The sequence below is a fragment of the Meriones unguiculatus genome, chromosome 3 (assembly GCF_030254825.1).
Source record: "Meriones unguiculatus strain TT.TT164.6M chromosome 3, Bangor_MerUng_6.1, whole genome shotgun sequence".
Classification (NCBI taxonomy): domain Eukaryota; kingdom Metazoa; phylum Chordata; class Mammalia; order Rodentia; family Muridae; genus Meriones; species Meriones unguiculatus.
This window is the reverse complement of record NC_083351.1, coordinates 11525602-11539562: the sequence shown is the minus strand read 5'-3', so window position 1 is coordinate 11539562 and position 13961 is coordinate 11525602. Positions and strand designations below refer to the sequence as shown.

Sequence of the window (13961 nt, the reverse complement as noted above, 5' to 3'; positions counted from 1 at the left end):
GTGTGGGAACAGTGGGTTCCTCTTGTGATCTCCTTCCCGTGACTGCCTTCCAAACTGAGTGGGGACTGCTCTCTTCTTGATGATAAGGATATGAAAGGGCCACCCTCTCAAAGCCCCAAAGTCCTCAGCTCTTGGGGGACAGAGGCAAGCGGGTGGTAGCCACAAGCTGGGCCTCAGTATGAGAGGCTACCCCACCTCTGACATTTCTTCCAGGCGCTCTGGGGTCCTCCAGGCCAAAAGCTACAAAGATGAGGAGGCAGCCAGGCAAGGGAGAGACCCTGACTCCATGCTGTCTCACTGCTATGTGGCCTCGGGCGGGATACCTCTCCATGCTTTTGTCCCATAACTACGGGGACAGTCATCATGGGGGTGGTTGTTCCCACCCTGTCCAGCTAACCAGGCTGTGGTGCATGCCCTAGGGCTTTGTAAACTGTGAGGTACCTTGGGTCAGACACTGCCTTATTGATCACCTGAGTCCCTCTACAGAAAAGCAAGATGAGATGGGAGATAGCAATATTGGGGGGAAAAAAAGAGGCAAACTTGGGACCTAGGCCCCCCCTTGTCCTCTGCCACACCCACCCTTCCCCCTCCTTACACCCCTGCTCCCCTTTTCTTGATCTATGAGAGCTTCAGGAAGTTACTTCGCCTCTCTGGGCCTCTGATCAGAATACTCAGTGGAGATGTTGGAAGATTAAACGTGCCATTCAAACACCACACTGTGTTAGCCAAATGAAAACACGAAGCAAGGCCCAGTGACTTCAGTATGTTATCATTGGCCAGACTTTGACCAAACAATGAAAAAGACTCCTCTGAAAGCACTGAGCTGTCTATCACCAGAAGTATTCAAGCTGTGGCTAAACAGCCACCCATCAGGGACTCAGGGCAAGACTGCCTGGTGACCTTTAAAACGCCATCCACCCCCAAGCTGGTAAAACCCCTGCCAAGGAGACTGTATAAGCTGCAGTCCCTCCTTCCGGATGCAAAGTCACGGGAAACGGGATGGGACAGGACCAGCAGAGGCCACCAGGGGGGTATGTTTGGTGGGGGGGAAGGGGGGATGCTATTGTCCAACCACTGTGCCACCCATCACCTGGGCAACCTCCGCTTTCTCTGACGGTTCAGAGCCTCAATTTCCCAGCTACAATGATGCGAGGTTGAGCAGGTGTTCTGAAGCACAGCCACCCTTCTCAGACTCCATAATCCCAAAAACGGGGTAGAAGAATTCCTCCCACACACCTGTGCTCAGAGCTCCCTCCATATTCTTCCTCCCACATCACCCTCATCTTGCCCAGCTAGCCAGGACTCAGGGTCACCACCGCAGAAGTCTCAATAAGGTCCTCTCTGAGACCCTGGGCACCTCCAAGCCTCCCTGCCTTCTGGGAGAGAGGTAGGCACCCCAGAGCCCAAGGGGACCCTTGGCACCTCCATCACAGCCACAGAACCCGCACCAACCCTGCAGAGAGCGACTGACCTGGATTATGTCACAGTTCTACCGTGGTCCTCACGGGAGAAGATGCAAGTGACTAGGACAGGTGCCACCAGGGGGGAGCGTCTAGAGGGGAAGCTGCTGGCGGAGCAAGCTGGAGCCTCAGGTCTGATACACGCGGACTCCTGCGCCAGGCCTGGCTGGGCTTGCAGACAGCTCAGGTATATGACTCACTTTCCAGCCAGACCTGCTGGGCAGGTGCGTAGGCCATGAGGCGGGCAGAGGGAGGGAAACCAGAGGACAGGACAGGGGCCCTGGCCACAGCCACAAGGAAGGGGTAGGCTGAGTCAGGCCCAGCCAGGGTGGGCACATCCTTCAGCCCAGCCCAGGAGGCCCAGGAAGTTAACCAGGGTAGAGGAAGGGACGTGATAAGCAAAGATGAGGTGACAAGGAGTGCTGAGGGCAGGGGTAAACCCTGGCTGCTGCCCACTGGTAGCACGGGGCTCAAGACAAGGCCCCAGAATGGGCAGAGCCTTACATGATCCAGACCCTTTAACCAGGGAAGATGGGAAGGAACAGGAATACACTGAGCCGGAAAGATTCCCCCCAGCTTGCTGTGTGACCTCCAGCAAGCTGTCTGACCTCTCTGAGCCTGTTACCTGCTTGTTCAAAAACTGCAAGTGTAATAATAAAAGTAGCTTCTGTGTGATAGGGCTGTCCAGCAGATGAAATAAGACTGTGTAAGGAACAGGGCCACCACCACAGGCTTCTGGCTCACTGGCAGCAGCTCAGATCACAGGCCACGTCTTTGGCACTGCGGGATAGGTAGCGTTATTACCTTTCTATCTGTCAGTGTTAGCACAAATTTGACCAACGCCTCACTGGTCAAGAACACAGGAAATCCACTTAATCACAAGCGCTCTGCCTAATCCTTGAGCCTCAGAGAAGCCTAGCCGGAGACACAAAGGCAGCCCCGCCGCCACCCCCCACCCCACCCCCCTTCTCCGAGCATCAAATCCACACAGATAAGTGGCAGTGTGTGCAACCACGCTCACATTTCACAGCAAAGCAGTTCTGCGCATTCCATCGGAACTCCAAAGCCTTGAGGTATTAGATCAAAGACAGACAAGTGCAATCCGAGGGCTAAATGTGGCCTGTCCTTTCTTGCATAAATCAAATACGCCCTTAGCTGAATACGGTCCTGCACACCCGTAATCCCAGCACGGGGACACAGAGGCAGGAGGCTCTCTGAGAGTCAGAGGCCAGCCTCGGGCTGCATGGTGAGTTCCACGAATGGAGACAGTGTCACTAAAATGAAAATTAAAATTGCAAAATTAAAAAAAAAAAAATATATATATATATATATATACAGTTGCTCCTCCATTCTTTCTGGTTGTTTTGTGGACACAGCAGCCTGGCTGGGCCCTGACACAGAAAATGGCCCCCAGTGGCCATTTAGGAAGAAAGCCTGCCAATGGTGACTTTGATGATACTGATGGTAGTGGTGGTGGTGATGGTGTTGATGGTGATGATGGTGGTAGTAGTTGATGGTAATGATAATGGTGGTGGTGGTGATAATGATGATGGTGGTGATGATGGTTACTCTCTGGGTTATGGGCTCCATATGTTTCACATACAGAAACCCTCTCCAAGGACAATTTCATTCACACCTTACAACATAGGTTCTCCCTTCTGATGCCGAGAGGGAAACCGAGGTTCCTCAGAAGGTAACTTGCCCAAAGTCTCACAACGGATAGATGTTTTGAGTTTAAAAACTATAAACTATCTGGAAGCCTGGCCTGGTGGTGCACACACTTGTGATCCCAGCACTCAGGGAGGCAGAGGCAGGTGGATCTCTGTGAGTTCAAGGCCAGCCTGGTCTACAAAACCAGTCCAGGACAGCCAACAAAAACTATACAGAAAACAAAACAAAAACAAAACCAACAACAACAAAAACCCTATCTGGCAATGGTCATGGTGTTGCACACCTTTAATCTGAGCACTAGAGGCAGAGGCAGGAATATCGAAACAAAGTCAAGGCTAAATTGAGCTACATAGTAAACCCCATCTCAAAAAACAAACAAACAAAACCAAACAAACAAACAAAAAACTAATAATAATTAACGTTAAATAAGTACATTTGAGTCAGGTGCAGGGGTGCAGTCCTGTAACCCCAGCACTCATGAGGCAAGAGTACTAGGAGTTCTAGACCATCCTCAGAAGCATAGCAAGTTTGAGGTCAACCTGGGCTACCAGAGCCCTTGTCTAGAAACAACAACAAAACTTGGATTTGGCTGGGTGAGTCCAAAGCCTCCTGCTGCACCAGTTACCCAGCAGGCAAGTCCTGGCTGGGCTCAGAAGGTCCCTGTGAGGAGAGGCACCTTGAGCCTGCCTCACTGGATTCGCTCCCAGGAGGCTGAGAATCTCCGATGAGTCACGTTGTCTGGATTTAACCTCTGAAGTGGAAACAAGAGGAGTGTCACTGATGTGAGTAAGATGCTGTGTGCACAGTGCCCAGCACGTGCCGGCGGGCACACTCCCATCAGAGCTGTCCTTCTCATTGGCACCGGGGCCTGAAGTGTGCCCAAGACAGGAGGCACTCACTCCCCCTACAGGAGCCAGCGTGGGAGGATGGCTCCTGGGCCCTGGTCCAGCCCCCTCAAGAAGAGCTGCCTTCTCCACAGCCCTGGGAGGAAGCTGGCCGGTGGGAAGCTGCACCCTTTTCTCCAGCCACGCCCGCCCCTGAGGCCACTGGCCCTCCAGTCCCACTGCCTGAAAGGGCTAACCTGGTCTTCTACCGGCTAGATGCAAAATTGGAAGGGGCCGGGGTTGGCCTTTGGAAAGCATAACCAGCCCCTATTCCGGGGTGGGTGAAGGGGCTTCTAGAATCTCCTACCTTGCCCTTCCTTACCTCAGCTCAGCCCTGAGCCCAGATGACCTGCTTATTGGGTGAGAAGAAGCTTCTTAAGAAATATGTTTTTCTCAGGGAGGCAGAGGCAGGCAGATCGCTGTGAGTTCCAGGCCAGCCTGGTCTACAAAGCGAGTCCAGGACAGCCAAGGCTCCACAGAGAAACCCTATCTCAAAAAACAAAACAGAAAATACACATTTTTGAGGAAAAAATAGCATTAAGTCTATTCTTTCATCTTTCCTTTCTTTCTTCTCTCTTTTCTTCACCCCACCCCCTTCATTCCTTCCCAACAGGCAGGACCTCACCATGTTTTCCAAGCTAGTCTTAAACTCCTGATCCCAAGACATCATTTTTGCCTCAGAAATTGCTTGGATAAAACATTGTGATCAAAAGCAACCTGGGGAAAAAAGTTGATGTCAGCTTACAGCTTACAGTCCGTCAGGGAGGGAAGTCAAGGCAGGGACTGGAGCAGAAGCCATGGAGGGCTGCTGCTTCCTAGCTGGCTCTCCATGGCCTGCTCTGTTTGCCTTTTTTATACACCCCAGAACCACCCGCCGAGGCGTTTCACTGCCCTTCACCACCCGGGGGCCTGGGCTCTTCCATGGCAATCATTAATCATGAACATACCTGACAGACATGGCTACAGGCCAGTTTGATGGGGGCATTTTCTCAGTTGAGGGTCCCTCTTCCCAGATGACCCTCCCTTGTGCCAAACTGACAAAAAAACCTGACAAGCACCTTCCAGACTGGTCAGGTCTGCAGAGGCACTGTGTCCCACACACCGCATCAAACCTTCTGCTCGGTACCTGCAAGCAGGAGCAAGCTCACTTCCCGCCAAGCAAGGCTACAGAAACGGTGTCTGAGTATCCCATGCACTTGACTTCCGTTCCTTGTTGCTGAGCCCCAGCCATCCCCACGCCCAGCCCCCACAATACAACCGGTAGGCAGGTAGGACGGGTGACCATACTGAATCTGTCATTTGAGAACAGGATGGAGCCGCAGGTGGCCGGTGCTGTGGGAATCTGGACGCCTCTACCTAGAGCCGCTGAGGCCGGTGGCCTAGGACTGGTCAGCACTGCAGGGAGATGGCTCTGCACCATGAGATCATCCTGGGCTCCATTGGCGATCGAAACCAGTCTCTGCTTCCAGCCTCCACAGGTGTGCAACCCTCAGCTGTAGTAAGTGCCTCCGAGGAAGGGAGTTGGAGCTCTCTTTCCACAGGCTGGGTCCCAGCTATTGAGGGCAGCCTAAGCAGCAAGCATCTTTTGCCATGCCGTTTCACTGGCTCATCTCCATTTTCCTCATCATCCTGTTCAAAACAAAGTCAACAGTCTGGAGTCCCCAAGACCCCTCACTCATTCTCCACCCAGCCTCAGAGAGGGAAGGTGCCAGGCTTGGGAGACTCTTCCAAGGCAGAGCTCAGGATGTATCAGCATTCCCACCGGAAGGACATCACTATAGCACGAGAACTAACGCAGAGGAAGGTTTACTGGCCACCCTGCTGCGTAGCCAGGACAACTGCCCTGCCCACACTCCAGGTTTCTGGAGGAACATGACTGTCCGAGACAGCGTGCCCATCCAGGAACCGGGCAGAATACTCCTTATCAAGCTGTTCCAGTCAGGTTCCTAAACAGCCCAATGGGCAGTTTGGAAGATGGGGAAATCAAGGCTCAGAAAAGTCACATTAACTGTCAGAAATCAAGGCCTGGAGAAGTCACGTTAACTGTCAAAAATCACAGAGCTATGGAAAGGGAGAGCTGGTGTTTGACTCTAAGTCCTTGATCACTGACAGGGAGGGGAGACTGAGGCTCCCGAGGGCAGACTGCCCAGCAAGCGAGGAGTCTCCCATTGTCCCCTATCTCCTAAGCCATCTGCCTGCAGTCTTGAAGTGGTAAAGAGTCATGGTCATGAGACACAATGGGAGGTGGTCTGCACCTCCACCTCATCACCCGCCTCAGCTTTTGCAAACAAGGCTGAGGCCAGAGGCCCTTTCTGAGGCAGCCTGTCCTGGTGTCTTGGAAACAGACACCATGTGCTACCATCAGCTGTAAGACAAGCTGTTGGGCTGGCCCACAGCATCTCCCACCCTCCTGCTCAGATGGGGGCTTTGCCCAGGGGAGGGGACTGCCACTGAGCCCTCCTTCCCGCACTGCTTGACCTAAGGAGCTCCTAGGCCTGCATGGAGACATAACCAGACCTGCAGCCAGGGCCCCAGGACAAGCCTGTAATTATCACTGGGAGATATCAAACAAACCAAGTTTGGGTCCAGCTTCTTTGCAAGGTTCATGACCCTGGACAAGCCACTTGACCCGCTGACCTTCTCTATGCAAGGCTGTAAAACGGGGGTGAAGAGACCATAGTGCAAAGTGAATGAGCTCAGCCACAGGAAGCACGCAGGTGTGGAGGGTCACCATGTGGGAGCAGTGGGAGTGGCCTCTGTTCCTTTTTTAGTCTATCAAACCACAAAAACCTTGCACTTAAGGGGATGGGATAGTAGCATGCCTCTCACCCCACTTGGGCAAACGTGGGCTGCCTAGAGAGATAATGTCTTAAAAAAAAAAAGCCTGGTGGCACATGGTAGCACATGACTCCAACCCTGGCACTTATGAGGTGGGGGTTGGAAAGAGGGGGATCAGGAATTGAAGGCTAGCCTGGGCTATATGGGAGCCTGGGCCCAGCATGAGGCTCAACAGGAGAGCACTTGCCTTGCATGTGGACAGGTCCTACAGTCGATACTGTTTTGCAGAAAACACTGTAAGAAAGACGAAGCTCTAGAACCCCAAATGTCCCACCTACACTGGATCTTCTGGAGTTGGGGCGGGGGCAAGGCCCTAAGGGTCTAGGTGGGACAGAAGGAGGGAAGCCTTACTCCTTAGTGCTCCAAGGACAGAGGCATTTTCAGTGCTTCTCTGTCTCTTCTCACTTTACCAAGATTTACCCCCCATGGTTACTATTGCATTATAGTGCCCACTCTACAGGCTAAGGAAAAAACTGAGGTTCAGAGAGGTGCATGTTGCCTGTGAATGTTGCCACAGAAAAAAGCAATTAGATTTAAAGCTTCTGGGGAGCCATAGTTATTGTTTGAAACAGGGTCTTATGTAGCCCAGGCCATCCTCAAAGTCTTATGTAGCCCAGGCTATCCTCAAAATGATCTTGAAAGCCTGATGCTGCTGCACCCAGCTCTTGAGTGCTAGGGTTCCAGGCCTCTATCATCACACCGGTTTTATTTGATGCTGGGGCTCGAACCCCGTCTTCATGCCGGTCAGGCGAGCATTGTAACAACCAATGCCACATGTTCAACCCATTTGTCTACTTATTTATGTAGGGTTTTCTTGTTTGTTTGTTTGTTTGGGGGGTTCTGTTTAGTTGGTTGGTTTTGGTTTTTCGAGACAGGGATTCTCTGTGTAGCCCTGACTATCCTGGAACTCACTCTGTAGACCAGGCTGGCCTCAAACTCAGAGAGATCTGCCTGCCTCTGCCCCCTCCCCCAGTGCTGGGATTAAAGGTGTGTGCCACCGCCACCTGGCTTGTTTTCATTTTTGAGACAGAGTCTTGTTACGTAGGCTTAAACTCATAGAAATTTGCTTGCCTCTGCCTCCAAGTGCTGGGATTCAAGGCGAGCATCACCATGCCCGGCCTCTACTTATGTGTTTGTTTGTTTGTTTGTTTGTTTGTTTTCAAAAACATTTTTTATTATTATCATCTATCACAATTTATTCAATTTGTATCCTGCCTGTGGCTCCCTCCCTCGTCTCCTCCCAATCCCACCCTCCCTCTCCCAAAATATTTTCTTGCCATTTGGAATTTCTGTTTTTATTTATTGAAGCAGAGTCCTTTTAGACTTAATTTTGCGAGCATTATTCAAATCACTCAAGTACTTCCACAAAGTACACAACATAAGCAACCAAGGAGATAAGATCTGAGCACTGTTGAGACTCAGACCCCAGTCACGTCTGGTTCCATCACCGAAGTTTATTTTCTTCATGCACTAGCTGTGTTAGTGATGTAAACCTTTTTGTACTTTTTTCAATGATGGAGATTAAAGCCAAGGTTTTGTGTAAGCATTGAAACACATCTCCAACCTGATCCAAAAATCTATTTTTTTTTTCAAAACATAATTTCATGTAGCCCAGGCTGGTCTCAAATGTGCAATGTAGCTGAGAATGTCTTTGAACTTCTCATCTTCCTGGCTCTATGACACATAGATCCTAGCTCAAAAACAAAAGGAACAAGCAAACACAAGATGAGAAAAAATAAGTAAATAAATGTAAATCTAAGCTGAGTCTGGTGACACAGCTTTGTAATTCCAGTTTCTGGGGAGGCTGAGGCAGGAGGATTGACGTTCAAAGCCTGACTGGTAACTTGGTGAGAACTGTCCCAAAGTTAACACAAAGTAAAAACAGGATAGTCCAGTGGTAGAATATTACTCTAAAAAACCAATGGACAGGCAATTTGTTTATTCTCCTGAGAATATCATCTAAGACTTTATTGCCAGATTTATAACATATATGAATAAAAAAAATCATTCATTTGGCTGAATTTGCCTGGCAGTAATTTTTATAGTCTAGGTTTTAAAGGTCTTACTTTTTTTTTTTTTTTTTTTTTCTGAGACAAATCTTGCTATGTAGCCCTGATTGACTCACCGAGCAGATTAGATTGGCCATGAATTTGACGCAATATTTCTGCTTCTAACTCTCAAGTGCTGGGATTACAAGGGTATGCCACCATACCTGACTAAATGTCTACTGACCCTTAATACAGACCTTATCTCCCACCATTTCATCTGTTATGGTTGCAGTAGAGGAAGGCAAGTGGATTAGGAACCAGCGGTTGGCTTAAGAAAACAAGTAGAGGGGCTGGAGAGCTGTTAAGAGCACTGGCTGCTCTTCCAGAGGCCCAGAGTTCAATTCTCAGCAACCACATGGTGGCTCACAACCATCTATAGTGAGGTCTTGTGTCCTCTTCTGGCATGCAGACAGAATGTTGTATAAACAATGAATAAATCTTAAAAAAAAAAAAAAAAAGAAAGAAAATGGGAGACAGAAGGAGCAGATTTAGAGTTAGTGACCTACAGAGCTCCCTCAGAGGACCTGAAAATGAGCCCAGCTGAGATCCACAAAGCCATACCAAGAAACACAGGAGAAACAAGAGTTGTGCTTTTTCTAACAATATGAATAGGATTATAGTGAATTGTTCTACAACTTTTTTTTTTCTATTCTGAGACAGGATCTCACTGTGTGGCCTTGGCTGGCCTAGATCTCACTATGTAAACCAGGCTGCCTTAACTCATAGAGACCCACTGTATCTGCCCCCCAAGTCATGGCATTAAAGGCCTGCACCTCCACCTGCTCTGTTCTATAACTTTTTAAAACTCAGTTATCATGTTTCTTGGGATTTTTGTGATGGTACAGGAAAACTAACACATCTGCATAAATAAACAGATTGCTGCCAATAAAAACAGAATGAATAAACATTTATATATGGTAGAATACAGTAGACAAAAAAAATTGGGCTGGGGCTGTAGCTCACTGCAGGGCATATATGCCTAACGCATATGAGGTACCCAGCAACAACAACAAAACAGAGTGTCAGAGAGAGGAAGAAGAGCTACAGTATAGAAGCCCAATAAACACTCAAAACATGATACCAAAACAAAGCAAAACATACCCTAGACTATAAACAGTTGAATCTGAGAATCCTATGTTGCATTGACATCGTATATTTAGATAACTTCATTGGTTCTCAAAAATCAGTGTTGTCCAAATTTAACAGAAGAAACTAAATTTAAAATTGGAAAACAAATCAGACAAGTAGAAAACAAAGGACTGACCCACGAGAAACATTAAATCTTTGGACAGTCCTTTCCCGTTGGCTAACCAGATCTGGATCCTGGTAATGGGTTCCAAGTTGTTCAGTGAAACGGCAGACAAAGGGCTTTTATTGTCAACCTCGATACTCCTTGCTTTAGAAACGATTTTTGGTGTAGCACTTCCTAGTCTGTGGCCCTGTCCTGAGAAGGGCTGGAACACAGGCTTTGTAGACATACATATTTCACTTTTTTTATCTTCAACTTTAACATCCACCTCCTCTTTATCAAAAACTCCTTGTAATTCTGAAGGTAATTCCCCCTTTTTGATGGAGTTCAGAAACTGCTGACTTGCACCATCAGAGTAACTTCTAAAATCATCATTGACAGTGAATCCATTTTCCACAATTTTATGTTTACATCTACCTGTTTCTTCTGTTCTGCAGGGGACAAACTTTTGGCACCACCTTCTCTGCTTCCTCAAAAAGGCTGTCCACAATACAGTCACAGTCCTTTGGTTGATTATCATTGAGGGGCTGACTGTCAGGAGGTCCTGTTTCACAAACCCATTCTTCTTTTATACTGTCAAGATTATCTACTTCTTTCATTCTCTTTCTGCTACTCAGGGCGCGGCCCCGTTGTCCGTCCCCTAGGGCCGGCAAGCGCCGCCGAAGCCGGCCGAAGCCCCTCAGCCTGGGAGCGTCAGGAAATCCTCCGGGAACCAGCGGCCCCGCCGCCGCCGCCGCCTAAAGCCTGGCCCGCCTCCTTCAGTCCGCCCGGCGCGCCCCAGGGACCGCTCGGCGCCTACTTATGGGTTTTTAAGACAAGGTCTCACTCTGTGTCCCAGGCTAGCCTCAAAGTCATGGCAGTCAATACATCTGCCTCAGCCTCCTGGGTGCTGAGATCACCATGGTCTGCACCACCATGATTGGCCTTTTTTTTTTTTAATGTGTATGTGTGCATGCACTCGAAAGTATGTATCTGTATCACGCATGTACCAGCCTGTGGAGGCTGGAAGAAGTCAGATCCCTAGAACTGGAGACATCCGTGAGCCATCTTGTGGGTGCCCGGAATCCAACCCAGGTCTTCCGGAAGAGCAGCCAACGCTCTCATTCACTGAGCCACCTTCCAACCCCATCACCAGGATTAGCTAACCATTGCTGTTGAGACAGCCAGCAAGCCACCCTCAGCTCTGCAGACAAGTGTCACAAGCTAAGGACATCTGATGCTCCCCCAGAACTGGCATGGGCCAGGAAGGGACATAGGGGTGGGGGTGAACCAGAGGAGCCATTCCTGGAAGGCAAGGAGGAAAGGGGGGAGTGAGCAAAGGGTGAGCAGTGAAGGAAGAAGGTGGGAAAGGGTCATTGGGAACGTTTCGTGGGCTATAGAGGGAGTTGGGGTAGAGGTCCTCATTCACTTCCCAGGACGGGCTGCTGACCTGGATCCTCAGCCTCTTCCCTGGCCCCCAGGGCCTCCCACAACCCAGCACGGAACTGCACTGCACCTCAGAGAGGCCCCAGGGCAAAGTACCCCCCACCAGCTGGGTCCACTCTATGCCCATGTGTACCAGCCTTTTCAAACTGCCCTCAGCCCCCCTTTTGTAGCCTCGATGGACATAGCGGAAGGGGGACTTTCTGGGACTGTGTCCAGGAGCAGGATGGCGTGGGCTCAGCCATCTTCAACTGGCTCCCCAGTTCCGCAGGAGACCATTGACTCCTGAGCCAGGCTCCACGGGATCATGGGAGGAGTACGGAGAGCCTAGCTCCCTGGGCTTGGGGACCAGCGCTTCCAAGCAGGAAGCTGTGGTTGCCCACCTCCTAGGCTCTTCAGGAAGTCTATTCCTAACATAACCCTCCAGTGTGTGGCACCCAGGTACAAATACTGAAGCCCAGAGCTGAGTGGTGACCCTCACAATGAGATATATCTGAGCCAGGCCTGGCAGCTCAGGCCTGTCATCCTGCTACCTTTGGAAATCATATTTCTGGAAAACCCAAAGGTCAAAGGCCAAAGATCCGAGCCACAGTCTGCGCAGTTACAAAGCCAGCTCTGGGCTTCCCCATGGGTCTTACAAACACAGCCGTGAAAAGGCAGGTAGTGCCATCGTTAGCTTGTTGTGTGTTTCTGAGGAAGGGGTCTGAGTCCTGGGTGGATGAGGCTGTAGGCCCCTCAAGGTCAAAGGGCTTCCTCCTCCATGTGTTTACTGCCCCCTGCTGGTCACCAGGAGCACAGTTCAAAGGTAGGAGGCTGCCGGCTGCAAACAGAAGACTGGACAGAAAAACCCAGGGTGGGCAAGGCTCACTCAGACCCCTGGGGTCCCACACGCCTCACCCCGGCTTCCATGCTCAGCGGCTGACGCTGGCCACCTGTGGTGCTCACACACTCCCACAAATCCTCAAGGACGACGCTTCTGGATGGTTCCAGCGCCCGCTACTGAGGCCCCAGCCTTAATTATCCCCTCTGAAGCCCCAGACACCATAGAGCAGACGCAAGCTGCTCCCGCCATACCTTGTGAAAGCAGCATAATGAAATCATTTGTCTTGGACCGTGAAGCTTTGGGTGGCTCAGCACGAAATAAGTAAACGGGGCTAGAGATGAAACGTGGTCTGTGGAGGGCTTGCCAAGAATGTGTGGAGACCTGGGTTTGAGCCCCAGCACTGCATAAACTGGGAACAGATGTGTCTGTGATCCCAGAACCCAGAAAGTGGAGGCAGGAGTGTCAGGGGTTCAAGACTATTCTAGCCACATAGAAAGTTTAAGGCCGACCTGGGTTATGTGAGACCCTGTTTAAAAAAAAAAAAAAAAATGTGAAGGATAGGCTGGAGAGACGGCTCAGCAGCTAAGAACACTGGCGTCTGATCCAGAGGACCTGGGTTCAAATCTCAGCACTGTTACCATCTGTAACCCCACAGGAGGACATTCTAAGCCTCTTCTGGCCTCTACAGGGTACCGAGCACACCCATGGCACATAGACACATGACCCACAGCACTGTGCTGGGTGGGAGGTTCCCTTCAATCTCCAGCCCCAGCCTTTAAGGATGAGTGAGCCACTGAAAGGCTCCATCCGAGGCTACTTGCAATAGCCCTAATGCATTCAGCAGACACCTACTGCATCCATCGGTGTCCTCTGCCGACAGCAGGACAACGAAGGAATTTTATTCACAGCATCAACAGGTGGAGACACGCAGCCCATTGCGTGGACAGAAAGTGAGCTGGAGTAGGGCACAGGAATTCGGTCAATACCAGAAGCATGTGTCTCCCTGGATACCTGGAGCTGGCCTCCTGGGAGCAGGGTTCACATGAGGTTCCTGTTGGTGTGTGGTGCCCCCTGGAGTTTGCACAGAGCACTGCGCTCAGGCTGCACCACAGCCCGCAGAGTGAGAGCAGCCCTGGGCCCTTCTTCCCAGGGTCAACCTCAGCCCCTGGCCCACTGACCTTTCAGGGATAGATGGCTCTTAAAGGAGCCAACCAACTTCCCGGGGTCTCAGTTTCACTGTCTGTATATTGGGACAACGCCCTAACCATCCCTCTGGAGAATCCATGAGTAACCATTTCTTTCCATTCAGAGGCAGGAGCATGGCCATCAAGGGATCTGAAGCTGCATGTATGGTCTTGGTCTTATTTTGCAGTTTGGAGTGTGTGTGTGTGTGTGTGTGTGTGTGTGTGTGTGTGTGTGTGTGTGTCACACATGTGTGTACAGCTGTGGTGGGTGTCTTGCTCTGTCTTGGTTACTTCTCTGTTGCCAGGATAAAACACCACCACCAAAGCAATGCATACAAGTGGGGGTGGGGGGGTGGCCCCACACCTTTAAACCCAATACCAG

The 13961-nt window shown here is 50.4% G+C and overlaps 1 protein-coding gene and 1 pseudogene across 2 annotated transcripts in view; both read right to left on the bottom strand.

The window, feature by feature from the left end:
- Arhgef10l (Rho guanine nucleotide exchange factor 10 like) overlaps positions 1 to 1621 on the bottom strand; it is a 145820-nt gene extending 144199 nt beyond the window's left edge. The window contains exon 1 of one of the 2 annotated variants that reach the window (XM_021628451.1): positions 1472 to 1621. The gene's annotated coding sequence lies outside the window, so the exon portion shown is untranslated. The remainder of the gene's footprint in view (positions 1 to 1471) is intronic. The other variant, XM_021628168.1, reaches the window with a different exon arrangement.
- Positions 1622 to 10100: 8479 nt separating this feature from the next.
- On the bottom strand, positions 10101 to 10773 carry LOC110545184 (UBX domain-containing protein 2A-like; annotated as a pseudogene).
- Between the last annotated feature and the right edge of the window lie 3188 nt (positions 10774 to 13961).